This window comes from Mya arenaria, chromosome 7 (genome assembly GCF_026914265.1).
Source record: "Mya arenaria isolate MELC-2E11 chromosome 7, ASM2691426v1".
NCBI lineage: Eukaryota > Metazoa > Mollusca > Bivalvia > Myida > Myidae > Mya > Mya arenaria.
In genome coordinates, this window is record NC_069128.1 from 62,735,088 (window position 1) to 62,750,403 (window position 15,316).

General features: G+C 37.9%; 1 long non-coding RNA gene across 1 annotated transcript; it reads right to left on the bottom strand.

The window, feature by feature from the left end:
- Positions 1–2,642: 2,642 nt before the first annotated feature.
- On the bottom strand, positions 2,643–13,674 carry LOC128240291 (uncharacterized). The gene is made up of 2 exons (XR_008262110.1): positions 13,505–13,674; positions 2,643–7,166 (listed from the first exon to the last, which is right to left on the bottom strand). It is a non-coding gene; the product is annotated as an uncharacterized LOC128240291 (long non-coding RNA).
- Positions 13,675–15,316: the final 1,642 nt, after the last annotated feature.

The following is a 15,316-nucleotide window of genomic DNA, read 5'->3' on the forward strand; positions in this document are numbered from 1 at the left end:
AGTCAATTGTAACCATGACCCCCAGGTCCGGGGAATAGCGGGGACTTTGACTTTCGGTCCAGCCAACCCCGGGTAGAATCCCCGCCCTTCAGCGACGGACTGATGGTAAAATCACCGCCAAATGCCCCCGCACCCAAAGGACCCTAGGTAAGGCCCATTACCCGCTATATTTTGCGCGAAGACAAAACCACCGCATTCACCCGGCACTGCGGGGCCATCTGAAAGGTAAAAACACGGCCCATATCCTCGGCCACCCCCGTTATACCCCCGGACCTGGGGGGGGGGGGGGGGGCGTGGTTGCAATTGACTGGTGCATTACGACAGAGCTTTATCTTGAACTTTTTGGTGATGTTTTATATCTAAATCGAGAATTTCACACGGATTTATCTGTTTCGATGGCTTACCCTATCAAGCGTGAACGAGTCCCTTTAAAACAGATTTAAATATATATTAGTTTTCTCTTAAGCACGAAATTATGAAAATTGTGTGCGATTTATAAATATAAGGGAGGACTATGTGTATTGTGGGGTGTGTCTGGGGGGGGGGGGGGCGGTGTGTGTATTGGTGTGTGTGTGGGGGGGGGGGGGGCGAGGCGGTGTGTGTATTGTGTCTGGGGTGTATCTTAGGGGGGCGGCGGTGTGTGCATTGTGGAAGGGTGTGTGTATAGTGGAGGGGGCCGGTGAGTATATTGTGGGGGCCGGTGTGTGTGTATAAAGGAGGAGGCCGGTGAGTGTATTGTGGGGGCCGGTGTGTGTGTATAGTGGAGGGGCCGGTGAGTATATTGTGGGGGCCGGTGTGTGTGTATAGTGGAGGGGGCCGGTGAGTATATTGTGGGGGCCGGTGTGTGTGTGTATAGTGGAGGGGGCCGGTGAGTATAGTGTGGGGGCCGGTGTGTGTGTATAGTGGAGGGGGGCGGTGAGTATATTGTGGGGGCCGGTGTGTCTGTATAGTGGAGGGGGCCGGTGAGTATATTGTGGGGGCCGGTGTGTCTGTATAGTGGAGGGGGCCGGTGAGTATATTGTGGGGGCCGGTGGGGCCGGTGAGTATATTGTGGGGGCCGGTGTGTGTGTAAAGTGGAAGGGGCCGGTGAGTATATTGTGGGGGCTGGTGTGTGTGTATAGTGGAGGGGGCCGGTGAGTATATTGTGGGGGTCGGTGTGTTTCTAGGGGGATGGGGGAGGGGGTGGCGTTTTGTGTATTTTTTGGGGGGAATGTATTATGTTGTGTGTATTGTGGGGACGGTGCATGTATTGTTGGGGAGGTATATTGGAGGGGGTGTATTTGTGGGGATGGGCGGTGTGTGAATTGTGGGGAGGCGGAGTGTGTATTGTGATGACTTGAGGTGGGGCGGTGAGTGTATTTTTTTTGGGGGGGTGAGGGGGTGTTTGCATTGTGGGAGGGGGCATGTGCATTGGGAGGGGCGGTTTGTGTTTTGTTTAGGTGTGGGGGCGGTATGCGTGTTGTTTTGATGCACTGTGTATATTCAGGGTGGGGTCATCGTGTTTGTTGTTGGGGGTGTAGTATTTATTGTGGATGGAGATCGGTGTGTATATTGTGGATGGGGATCGGTGTGTATATTGTGGATGGGATCGGTGTGTATATTGTGGATGGGGATCGGTGTGTATATTGTGGATGGGGATCGGTGTGTATATTGTGGATGAGGATCGGTGTGTATATTGTGGATGGGGATCGGTGTGTATATTGTGGATGGGGATCGGTGTGTATATTGTGGATTGGGATCGGTGTGTATATTGTAGATGGGGATCGGTGTGTATATTGTGGATGGGGATCGGTGGGTATATTGTGGATGGAATTCGGTGTGCATATTGTGGATGGGGATCGGTGTGTATATTGTGGATGGGCATCGGTGTGTATATTGTGGATGGGGATCTGTGTGTATATTGTGGATAGGGATCGGTGTGTATATTGTGGATGGGGATCGGTGTGTATATTGTGGATGAGGATCGGTGTGTATATTGTGGATGAGGATCGGTGTGTATATTGTGGATGGGGATCGGTGTGTATATTGTGGATGGGGATCGGTGTGTATATTGTGGATGAGGATCGGTGTGTATATTGTGGATGAGGATCGGTGTGTATATTGTGGATGGGGATCGGTGTGTATATTGTGGATGGGGATCGGTGTGTATATTGTGGATGGAATTCGGTGTGTATATTGTGGATGAGGATCGGTGTGTATATTGTGGATTGGGATCGGTGTGTATATTGTGGATGGGGATCGGTGTGTATATTGTGGATGGGCATCGGTGTGTATATTGTGGATGGGGATCGGTGTGTATATTGTGGATGGGGATCGGTGTGTATATTGTGGATGGGGATCGGTGTGTATATTGTGGATGGGCATCGGTGTGTTTTAATTGTGTGATGGGGGATGGGGAGGGGGCGGTGAGTGTATTGTGTGATGGGGGATGGGGAGGGGGCGGTGAGTGTGTTTGATGGGGGATGGGGAGGGGGCGGTGAGTGTATTGTGTGATGTGGGATGGGGAGGGGGCGGTGAGTGTATTGGGGGAATTCACAGATACGGTAACTTTTTACTGGGGTGAGAACATTGACCTAAATCAGATACGAACCTGTATAGTTTGCCATGATTAATATTGCTTATATAAAAACAACATCAAACACTGTCAGGTGTTATAATGTTTATTGACTTAAAATGTCTAAACCATAGTTTTATAGCAGAAATAATAAATTCAAAAATCACATAATTGGTAATAAAATGACAATTATAGAAAAATACACGCTACAATATGCACATACATGTATGTTATACGACATATTATGAATTAAAAACACGGTTCCCGATGTACAATTATTTGAAATTTGGATGCCAGGTCACCCTTTAGTTTTGGTATTGTTTGAAATGGTTTAGAGAGTAAAGAAAGAATATGTTAATATCAAACCCAAACAAATGTTACAAACAAGGATTTTATACCAAGAAAGATTGCAGAATAGGTTATTTCACGTTCGATTACAGTTGAAATAAGTACCAAAACTACGAACTGCAATCACTATATCGGTAATGAAATTTGACAAATAATTTTACATACAGTCGAACCCCGTTAGCTCAATCTCGCTTGACTCGAATTCCTCGATTACTCGAACTGGATGTAAAGGACAGATTTCTATATTCTGAAGGTAAGCATTCCCACTTGGCTCGAATTTTCCCGAGGCTCGAGGTATTTTCGTCGGTCCCAGGGAGATCGAACCAATGGGGTCCGACTGTATAGAAATAAGCAAGCAAAATACCCTTTCAAATACCACCAAAATGATATGGGGTCACCAGTCATCATATTTTATCATTATCGCCAATGGCTCGATAACAATATAAGCTGACTTGTATATCGGGTACCTTAATTCTCACACTGTTATGAAGGTTCAATCATGTATACAATCCAACGACAACATGTACTTAAATGGGCGCAATATAGGTCGATGAAAAAACAACAACATTTTTAATGCATTATTATGTTTAAGTCATTTGACTTAAATAAAAACAACAACATTGAATTTGTGTACATATGAAGAAAAACGCCTTATAAATGATTTTGACCCTATTTTTCATTAATATCTACGTGGCCACGAATTCCCCAGTTAAAAAGACCCAAAATTTCTCGAATTTGTTTTTTGTCTGAAGACCAGGCCCCAATTTCTCGAAACTTCTTAAGTCCCTTATAAAAAGATTAAGCTAATCTCACTATTTTTGTTGTTCTATAAAATGTGTTATAATTACTTTGTCAAGAATATTTAGAAATAATTTTGGAATAATCTGTATGATTATCAGAATAAACCATTTTTCATATAGCAAAATCCATTTTCAGTATGTATTTTAGCTAATTGAAATAAGCGACTTATGCCTGTTAAGCTTAAGAAGTTTCGAGAAATTGGGGCCAGTTTAATGGTTTATGTTTTGTTTTAAACATTTATGAGTTAAACACGATAATGCATTAAAATTTCAAAACAAAAAAACACACTATATTTTGTGCGAAGACAAAACCACCGCATTCACCTGGCACTGCGGGGGCCACCTGAAAGGTAAAAACACGGCCCATTTCCCCGGCTATCCCGGTATACCCCCGGACCTGGGGGGCGTGGTTACAATTGACTGGTGCATAAGTCTCAACTCTGCGACCGTGGAAACGCATTACGTTGCCTTATATCTGGTATAAAGAGAAGAATTACAATAATACTACGGATTTCAATCTTGAGGAAATGCGTTCTTAAAGCTGCACTCACACAGATTGTCCGTTTTGACGTTCCAAAATGTCTTGGAATCAGCTTTGGCATCAATGCCTTTAATTCAGTCATGTTAGATGACTCACAATAAAACTGATTTCAATTAATGGGAAAACTGCCTAAAAGTTTTATTAATTTATTTTTCTTAAAGCATTAGTAACGGTTTTAGCCATAAACGTCAATATGTGAACAAAAGTATGGAAAACTGCGATCAGATCTTTTGTCAGCAATCTTATTTCGCTGGTGTCAACAAATTTACGCCAAAAAAGAAAAATATAACAAAGTTGTAAAAACGGTCAATCTGTGAGAGTGCAGCTTTAAAAGAAGTATACGGACAGTAATACAACCTAGATTTTAAGTTTTAAACATCGTACGGCAGGATTTAGAGCTCTAACAAGGTCATTTGTAGTTAGATTTCTTGTTAGTTATTTTTTTTACTTATTGAGAAATTCTGTATTTAAATTTCTTCGCCAAAAATACCTAAAAATTAAATATATCCTTTCATTAAAGCTGGAAACGCAATTGGCTGGTAGTCTATTGAGATATCGAGGTCACTGCACCGGCATAACTATAATTCACTATTAATTTGTACATAAATCAATTTATTGGAAAAAAATGCAAAAATAAATTAATACAAATAAAGTCAAAACTCGCTATGTCGAAGTCGTTGGATCCTCGGGAAATACTTCGAGTAACGAATATTCGATATAACCGAAATACAAAAATTGTTAAACTATACCCAAACCCTTTGAGAAAAGTTCGACATAGCCAGAACATCGAGAAAACAGTTCGACATAGCGAGAACATCGAGAAAACAGTTCGGCATAGCGAGTTTCGACTTTTAAAGATGCAATTCACATTCACAGTATTATCTCGTTCATAGAGCGAAATTCCATTAATCATTTATATCAATCACCGAATACGTACACGTACAAACTTCATATCTAAAAATAAATAAAAACATTACGAAGCGTTGTTAGGGATGTCCATAAGCATTAATAACAATCAAGCACAGACAAAGAGCGACAACAAACTAACCCACGTTATACAAACTCAAAATGTTCACCGCCCGAAATATGAATGTCCAAATACTATTAGTATAATACAAGTCTCCGTCCTATGCACCTTGCCATTCTATCCAACTTATCTGACTGGAAGGACAGGTAACTGTATCTAACACACTGGTCTACTGATATCTGGCGTCGATGTGCCATGGTGGTAGAATTTGAACGATTCCAAGAAATATACATGGTCGGCGTTCGTGCTTTGTTCATATTTGGGGCATCTAACCCTGGAAAACTTTAGAGCCCACGTCCTCCCACCACCTCCTTCCATTGGGAAAATATTATTAGGGGCGTTTGTACAGAGATCACAGGGTGAGAAGGTTAGAGTGTCATACGCCTCTGATTATTACGAATATATTTGGACTAGCTAGTTTAAATGGCCGAAACAAGACTGTCATCTCTTATAATCAATCCACAAACATAAATCATTCATATGCAACCTGCCCCATATACGTATATAATTTGTTTAAAACCACAACTATATTATACAAAAAACACCGGACACACGGCCGCCAGCCTGTCAGCGGTCCCGTGTTATGTGGCGAGCGTTGCTCAATTCAACGACGTCACCTTCCTTATCTTCCACAAACATTTTCAATATCCTGCCGCGCGAGTAAGGATATGACTCAACTTCCTTTGTGGCCCGGCTCAATGCGTCGTCCTTAGCGTTTTCTAACGAAGGGAACCAGTCGCTAACCACTTCCGCTTTTTCCATATAGCCTCCCGGTCCCGCCAGGAACTCCGCCACCCAGCGATACTCCTTCCGTTCTCCTTTGGTTACCTGCTCGGTGTCCGTGCTCTTCGACATTGTTTTAGAGTCACTCAAGGGATTCGATAGATTTGAAATACAAGAACCAGTTTACCTCTTTCGTAATCAAATAAAGACTTCACTTGTTTTAAGATTGATTCCGTTTTCACTTATTTTTAAGATCCAATAAAGTGTCACTTATTTTGACGATCCAATGAGGCAGTCACGTATTTTGGTGATCCAATGGCACAGTCACGTTTTTCGATGATCCAATGACACAGTCACGTATTTCGGTGATCCAATGACACAGTCACGTATTTCGGTGATCCAATGACACAGTCACGTATTTCGGTGATCCAATGACACAGTCACGTATTTCGGTGATCCAATGACACAGTCACGTATTTTGGTGATCCAATGACACAGTCACGTATTTCGGTGACCTAAGAACGGAACAGCTTTGTTCTGTGATCTAATAACAAAACCCCTTATATGTTATAATCCACTAACGATGACACACATATGTTGATGATCCAATAACAAGATTACTATAGTAACGATATCAGTAGTTAATCTTATCAATTAGAGACTAATCTTAGCAAATAAGTGCAGTGAATAAAGCTGGTTTATGTAGGTAATTACTTAATTAGTGACGATAAATGTTAAACGGCAACTTTCGACGTTTTGTAAGTTGCAGGACTTTAGTGATGCCAAATTAATAGCCAAAGTAGCCTTAATTCTGATCCGTTGTACTTCAAACCGAATAGATTTTCTTCAGTTATTTCTTTAAACGGTTATTTTCATTGTTCATTGTCTATAAAACACGGCCATCAATCCTTGAACTCTAAATGGACTCAGTGCCGCACTTAAAGACCCGGGTTAAACAAGTTTCATTTTTCAAAAGACTTTCAATCCATATTCGACACAAAACTGCACACACACGATGTCTATTCACATTTTCCGCTCAGCTACTTCCGGTTGTATTCTTCGTGCCAAGTCACAGAAACGCTTGACGAACTTTTCCAAGCGCCTGGTGACAGTGATGGCCGCACTCGCCCCTGTTCCAAGTTGTTAGCGACTCCGCTGGATATCACAAGCGATCTGAAAAGAGATCGATACACCTTGATCAATATCTCGCCCTAATATTCCATTCACGAACATCAGACTTTAAAAGGTATAAAATTACACTGAACCACAGTGTGTTTTTTTTCCAGACAAATCGCACTTAAATTGTGCTTTGCTTTTACGTCCAATGAAAACAGTTTGCACTAAGTTTTTTTGAAGGTTTGATGCACAAGTTCCGTGATAATAATTGTCGCGTATATCAAGAGGCCACAATGAAATATCTGTTTTGCCAAATCTATTTTAAATTCATATCTTTGCTTACATTTAATCTATGACGGAGTAAATAATATCTGAACAAAAAAATCCGTATGACCTCAAATAAGAAATTCATTCAATTGAAAATTGAAGCTCCCAATAAGGACGTCCTGGTCTCTTGTTACGACATCACGGTTTACCTTTAATGGAAAACCTTCCTGCGCCACACAATTATCGGAATATGACAAAACAGGCAACGTATTAAGGATAATACAATACTTAAATTATAATAATAGATACTTTTAATTACACCTGTACGGCTGTAGTTTAGTGCAAGGCTGTTATCGAGGGGTGAATGCGAAAAGGTTCTAAGTGACATTAAATAGAGAAGAAGATAGAACCTTTTCGCTTTCACCCATCCGTATGCAAACTTAATATCGCAACAAACCGATAAAGCTTTAGATAATCCGACACTTAAAGTGCTATTAATCTTATCATAAGCCGCTTAAACAACCTCGATATCTTATATTCTCGTTTCCTATACTTCCTTATAGAATTATGCAAAACATTAGAAGTTTGATACGTTTTTAATTCTCATATCACCGTTCATCCATATTAAGGATGTAATCTATCTTAAATGGGATATTCAATTTAGAATTTGGCTTAAACTTAATTACGTAATTTGCTGGTCACTATGGTTTGGGATTTGTTGAAAACAATTTCGTACAAAAATTCTTAAAAACATCACATATCAGCATTTAAAGTGACACTCTTATTCAAAATCAATACAAACACATGTATTACAGACATAAATTTTGAGTGATAAACTTTTAACTACTAACTAAATAATGCATTTGTGGGAAATATAAATTACTGATAACAAGATTGTCCATGTAAAAGCTGAAAACGCAAAAATATTAATGATTGGTGAGTGTTTAAACCTTTACTGCGATCTACTATCGTTTCTTAAGTTAAAGATACCGAGTTTTCTACACCTTTCTTTCGAATCAGAACCATTGTTTTCGACATTTATTCATTCCTTTTGGTATATTAAAACAATTGTATTAATTGTGGTAGTAAATTATATTTGGTAGTAAGAGTGCATCTTTAAGAAATTTAGTGATTCAACGGACATATTCTGAAAGCCATTTTACACTGGTATCGTATTCGACGATTAGTGATAATTAAATTAAAGGGACTCGCTCATGTTTTTGGACCATTTTTTTCTCCTTCACGATAATGCATCTGAAAACATTAATATTTTAAGATTATTTTACTCTTTAATACCGACATGCAGAAAAATTGCAATTAAATATTAAAACAACAAGGTTTTGGTGGAGAGCGAACCCACGCCGATATAGTCAAGAAAAAACAGACAACAAAACCGCTCGCCCACGAGGACTCTTACAGAAACAGCGGGATAGTTTCACCTAATAACCTTTTTGTTGTAACACGTTACTTTCACTTTTTCAAAATGGCGACCTTCAAAGACAATATTTGAGCATATATCAACATTTGTTAAAAGGTTCCAGTTGTCAGTTGTTTTAAAAATTCTAATAATTTGCCACACTTTATTTTCGTTAGAAAAAAGTGCCTTTTACAAAACATGAGCGAGACTTTTTAAAAGGACCCGCATGTTTAATGGTGGTAACGACTTGACATTTTTTTTCAAATTAATTTAATTTACTTACTTTTATGAACAAACTCCAAACAGCAATTGGAAAATACTCATTTTAACAGAATTTAGTTAGATCAAGCCATTTTTTTCATCGGCGTATTAACTAACACCGTTTGGCAAAATAAAGCCCCCCCCTCCCAAAAAAATCAATAACAAAACAACTTTAATTTTACATTTTACTTTTGATGATGTTCTATCATTGTAATATGTATTGTATGCAAACTCCAAACATTTTATGTCTGACCGTTTAAAAAAATGAACGAATCCATTTAAGAAAAAAAATGAACGAGTCCATTTAAAAAAAAAATGAGTCCCTTCTACACTCTCACAGATATACCATTTTTACAACTTTTTTATTTTTTGTCTTGGAAAGAGCAAATTTTTGCATATATTTCTGCAAACCAATGATATAAAATTGCTGACAAAAAATCAGATCGTAGATTTTCATATTTCCGTTCGAAAGTTAATGTTTTATGGCTTAACTAACGGTTTAAGAAAATTGCATAAAATATCGTTTTTTAACTTAAATATAAAATCTGCGATCTAATAGTTTTATCAGCAGTCTTATATAACTGGTTTCCATGGACTTTCGCAAAAGTTGGCTCGTACCTAGACAAAAAAGTAAAAAAAAAAGTTGTCAAGACGTTCAATCTGTGAGAGTGCAGCTTTACGGTTGAAGAGCTATATTGTTACTTTATACTTTGTGTCAATTCAAGGTCTGCCTTTCCACCATTTCCTATCAATTGTCAAGCACTTAATGGAAAGAAAAAGAAATATTGATTTTACACCTTTTTCAGTAGAAATTATTGGGCTTAAGTAGAAATATTAGCAATGATGGCCAAGGTTTAAATGTTTGTACAAGGACGTAGCCGCCGTCTCCACCGCCGATAACGATACTATGTCCATTGCATACTTTTCTTTGTAAAAGACAGACAGAAAAACAACTAGTAATATAGCATCAGGATCATTGCCCACAAAAGCCACCAAAATACGTGTATTAAAACATTGCATGTATCTTTTATTGATCAGTGATTTCGCACTTCTAAACAAAATATTGTAGAAAATACGACAAAAACAGCTGGTGTTTCTTTAAAGTAAACACAATTTTCAATAAAATCCAGGAATTCATATTTCGTGCAAGAAAGATTTTCAGTACAAAACACATTTGCAGAATGTTAAACGGCCGACAATTACTCCGGATAAAAACGCCTATCTGTATAATAAGGTGAATAATTAATGAAAATGGTCGCTAAAATATTCCAATTTCGGATCGTAAATAGCAGTAGTCGAATCAAACGAGGCTAGATAATTCTTTAATTAAATGAGATAGAATTTAACCATCAAAGTGTTCTATTGGAAACGATGAATCATAGTAAACAGTTTTATTTACATTCGTTTGCACGGATGGAATGGAGCTCCATTGTAAATAATTTTAAGTACAGTCCTTTGTGAAACATTTCTTTAAATTAATGCATTTCAGACAGGCAGTTTATGACATAGCAACTGCGACAATGTACTTGCGCAAGCTAAACAGGGGGGGGGGGGACTAAACTAGAACCCATATTGACTAACGTATTAAGTCTGAGACTCAACCAGAACCCATACTGACTAACGTATTAAGACTGAGACTCAACAGAACCCATACTGACTAACGTATTAAGTCTGAGACTCAACTAGAACCCATATTGACTAACGTATTAAGTCTGAGACTCAACCAGAACCCATATTGACTAACGTATTAAGTCTGAGACTCAACCAGAACCCATACTGACTAACGTATTAAGTCTGAGACTCAACCAGAACCCATATTGACTAACGTATTAAGACTGAGACTCAACATAACCCATACTGACTAACGTATTAAGTCTGAGACTCAACCAGAATCCATACTGACTAACGTATTAAGTCTGAGACTCAACCAGAACCCATACTGACTAACGTATTAAGTCTGAGACTCAACCAGAACCCATATTGACTAACGTATTAAGTCTGAGACTCAACCAGAACCCATACTGACTAACGTATTAAGTCTGAGACTCAACCAGAACCCATACTGACTAACGTATTAAGTCTGAGACTCAACCAGAACCCGTATCAACTAACGTATTAAGTCTGAGACTCAACCAGAACCCATATTGACTAACGTATTAAGTCTGAGACTCAATCAGAACCCGTATCAACTAACGTATTAAGTGTGAGACTCAACCAGAACCCGTATCAACTAACGTATTGAGTCTGAGACTCAACCAGAACCCATACTGACTAACGTATTGAGTCTGAGTACTAGATTGAACCAGAACCCATATTGACTTTGATCTTTGTTTTTAAGTCGGAATCTCAAAATCAGACTTGAGACGTTTGTGAATATGTGCAGTGAGCATGACATTATTATGTCACTCTGTGACTTTATTTATTCATCTTCTGCCAAAAAAGTACAATAAATTAAAATTGTTTTTCATGAATAATGCCCATTTTCAAAACCCAAACCCAACGTGAAAAGCATTGTTATTTATCATTACGCTAGTTATTGCACAGTTGAACTCCGCCTACGTGTTATCGTTCCGATATGGTAGTTATTATAGAGACGAAATGAAAAACTCTCAAAAATGGTACAATTACACCCACGGCATTCTCGTACACTATAGTGATGATGCTATGCGTACCTCTTCTATCATTGTTAAACCTCTGATGAATGAGAAAGGTCCACGGCTGTTGGTTTGTTTTTGCCATGTCTGCCACAGGGTTCTTACCATAATTATGTTCCTTAAAGCTGCACTCTATCAGATTTATTGGTCTTAGAATTAGCCCGTTTTTGCGAAAATGTCTGAAAACCAATGATATAAGACAATAATAAAAACCTCAGATCGCGGTTTTTCATATTTATGTTCGAAAAATGATGTCTAATGGCTGTATTTTAGGTAGTTTTCTAAGCAATTGAGGTATGTTCTATTGCGAGCTTTCTCATATGACTGAATTGATGGCATTGATGCCAAAATCAGCTGATTCTGAGAAAAACTTCAAATTAAAGTCAAAACTGTCAATCTGTGAGAGTGCAGCTTTAAAAGAAACAGATATCTCTGGGAGAGGGGGGGGGGGGGGGGGGGGGGGTCCGTTAAGAAATTATACAAATTGTCGTTAAGCGCCGATGCAATCTTTCTCCGTGTGTCATCTTAATTCCGAAATAAAGTCCGGACACGTTATTAAACCGATATTCATTGGAAGGCATATCAACCCAGGGGTGGCAAAGAAATGGTATATTGCATCAATGTTATGGCCAGAGTATTTTATAGTTTCTAGAAATTGATATATTTAGAACATTCAATTGCTAGATAGAAGAAAATAACAATATAAAAATAAATCATTATGGACACTTTTTTATCATAATATGACAATAATGGAATGCACCAGTTGATTTCAATGGGGTGGGGTAGGATGGGGACCGGCGCTCGACCCCACCAGAAATTGTTCAAGCACAAGCGACAAATTCCCTCAAATATTTTATTGGGGTATTAGAATTACATGTACCATATAAAATGGTTGATGCATTTAAAGATGCACTCTTACTCCCAAATAAGATTTACAACAATTGGAACAATTATTTCAACTGACTGAAAACGATGAATAAATGTCGAAAACAGTTTTTCTTATGACGAATACTTTGTTAAATTTTAAAGAAAGGTGCAACAACACGATAATTCTACCTTGTTAGCCGATGGTAGATCACAGTAAATCTTTAAGCACTCACCAATCATTTAATATCGTTGCCTTTTCAGCCGTAGAATACACGGTTACAATCTTGTTATCAGTAGTTAACATTTTCCATAAATTCATTATTTAGAAAGTAGTTAAACTTTAAACCCTTCATTCAATAATCATGACTTTTATACATCTTATTCAGTGGATATACGAGAAAAACACAATGTATGTGTATAAATCAGCGTTTAAATGGGTAATATATCAGGAAAGATAGAAAACATGTCAGGTGTTTTAAGTGTTCATTTGCCGGCCAACTTCAACTGGGGGGGGGGGGGGTCACGGTCCTTGTGCCATCCCCCCCCCCCTTCCCCCGCTGGCAAAAATCACACGAAACTATTAAATTACGATTTTTTTTATAAATACATGTAAGGGTTACAAATCAATTGTATCGTCAGAGAACTAGTTATTATAACCTGAAAATATTGCGCACCAAAATTATGGGGATCACAAGAAACATTCTATACAGTCGAACTTCTTAGATTATTTTTACAGTCACCATTTCCTTTATGTTAGAATTGTTTTGCAAGAACTTTATGACGCCACAAAATAAATACATTATTTGATTGAATACTTGCAGTCCGTATGTCAATTGCAGAAGAAGGTTCAATGATTGCATAGCAAACAAATTGTCTTGCGGATAATTTATAAGAGAAAAGCGGAGCGGTAATTCAAACAAGCCTCTTACCGTTACGTGTAAATCGATGGCAGTAAATTCCAGACTTCTATATCAGCCGAACACAAGCGCGAGATTGTCGTCTGGTCCCGTGTCGCGCGCGCCTATATCGGGTATCCTCGGATATCTAGGTAGAAAATTGTTAATGGAATTGTAAAGGGCAAATTACAGCAATTCGTAAGTGCCGCGATGCTTGCGATGAATGACATCTAGAGTGGTCCTACAGCTCTGTCTATTGGATATGGTTTCATTTATCTGGTCTTAACTAATTGTTATTTAGAAATTTGATATTACATGTCTCTTAAAAACTATTAAAGTGACACTCTTATACAAAATCAATACATACGCATGTATAACATTCATAACTTTTGATTGATAAACCTTTCGACTACCAGGGGCGTAGCTTGACGAAAATGTATGTGTAGGCCACTTTTTAGAGTACTGACCATATGCAACTTTCGATAAATAATATACGAAACATTAATGTCGCGTGAAAATGAATTTTAGAGCAAAGGAAAACGATATATTTGAATATTTGAAATACCCGGTTTCCGATATATTAATGCGAATTTGTCGGAATTTCATATTTTAGACCCTTCTCTCTCCCCCCCCCCCCATGCCTTCAGTTTTTATTGCAGATTTGGCATTTTTAGATTTTCGGGTTTTTTTTTCTGAAAAATGTGTAGGCCGCGGCCTACACGGCCTATAGGAAGCTACGCCCCTGAGTCTACCTACTAAATAATGCATTTATGAAAACTAATAATTATTATATTCAACAAGATTGTAACGGTATATTTCATAGCAGAAAGCGCAAAAAAATATGAAATGATTTGTGAGTGTTAAAATATTTATTTTTAATATTCTTTCGTCTCATAAGGTAGAATACCGTGTTTTCTATCAAATTTAACTTGGTATCCACCACAACAACCATTGTTTACGATATTTGTTCATCCTTTTTGGTATATTAAAGCAATTGTATTAATTGTGATTCATCTTATTTGGAAGTAAGAGTGCATCTTTAAGTTGTAGGAATGTTATATTTAAAGAATAAGCATGTGTGGTTACATACAACTGAAAGTTCAAAGTTAAAGGGCAAATTACACTAAAATGGAAGTGCCTACTCTTTGTTACATGCCTTATTTATTCAAATTGACACATGACAGTGAATCAAGGCATGGTTATACATGACTACCTTTCATATTTGAAGGTTTTGAAGCTAAATGGTTTTGTGCTTTTTCAAAAACAGGTTGAACATGCTGGATCTACTTGATCTACTTTTTATTGTCTACATTTTCATTTCATTACTTGTCCTCGTACACCGGATACTGTCATTTTACCAAAAACACAGCGGTTACGTTCAACCATTTTTATTTTTCTTAGAAATTTTTTTTCTAACGTTGTTTAATGTTTAGTGGAACTTTGTTGTAGGTCGAAAAGCTCTAGAAATCAATGTTATCTTGCATGCTTATTGGTCAATTAACTATAGAATATATAGAAAAAAATATTTAGACTGAGTGGTGTCTGACTCGGGGTTATTAAAAAGCAAAAAATTAAAATATGTTGTTCAACCATTTTCACCTATGTCATTCACTATGGAAGGGCATGAGGATCGTGAACTCTAACATCTTCTAATTTTGCAGTAGAACTTCGAATTAAACTTTGCTTTCCTTGAAATGATGTTCACATGTAAATAATAAAGTTTTATAAATAAAAAAAACACGAAAAATAAACTTTAGGGTCATCTTTAAAAAATAGACTGGAAACGATTTGTAACTGCTACGAGATGAGATAGACGTTGGTATTGGTTACATCAGTACAACCAAA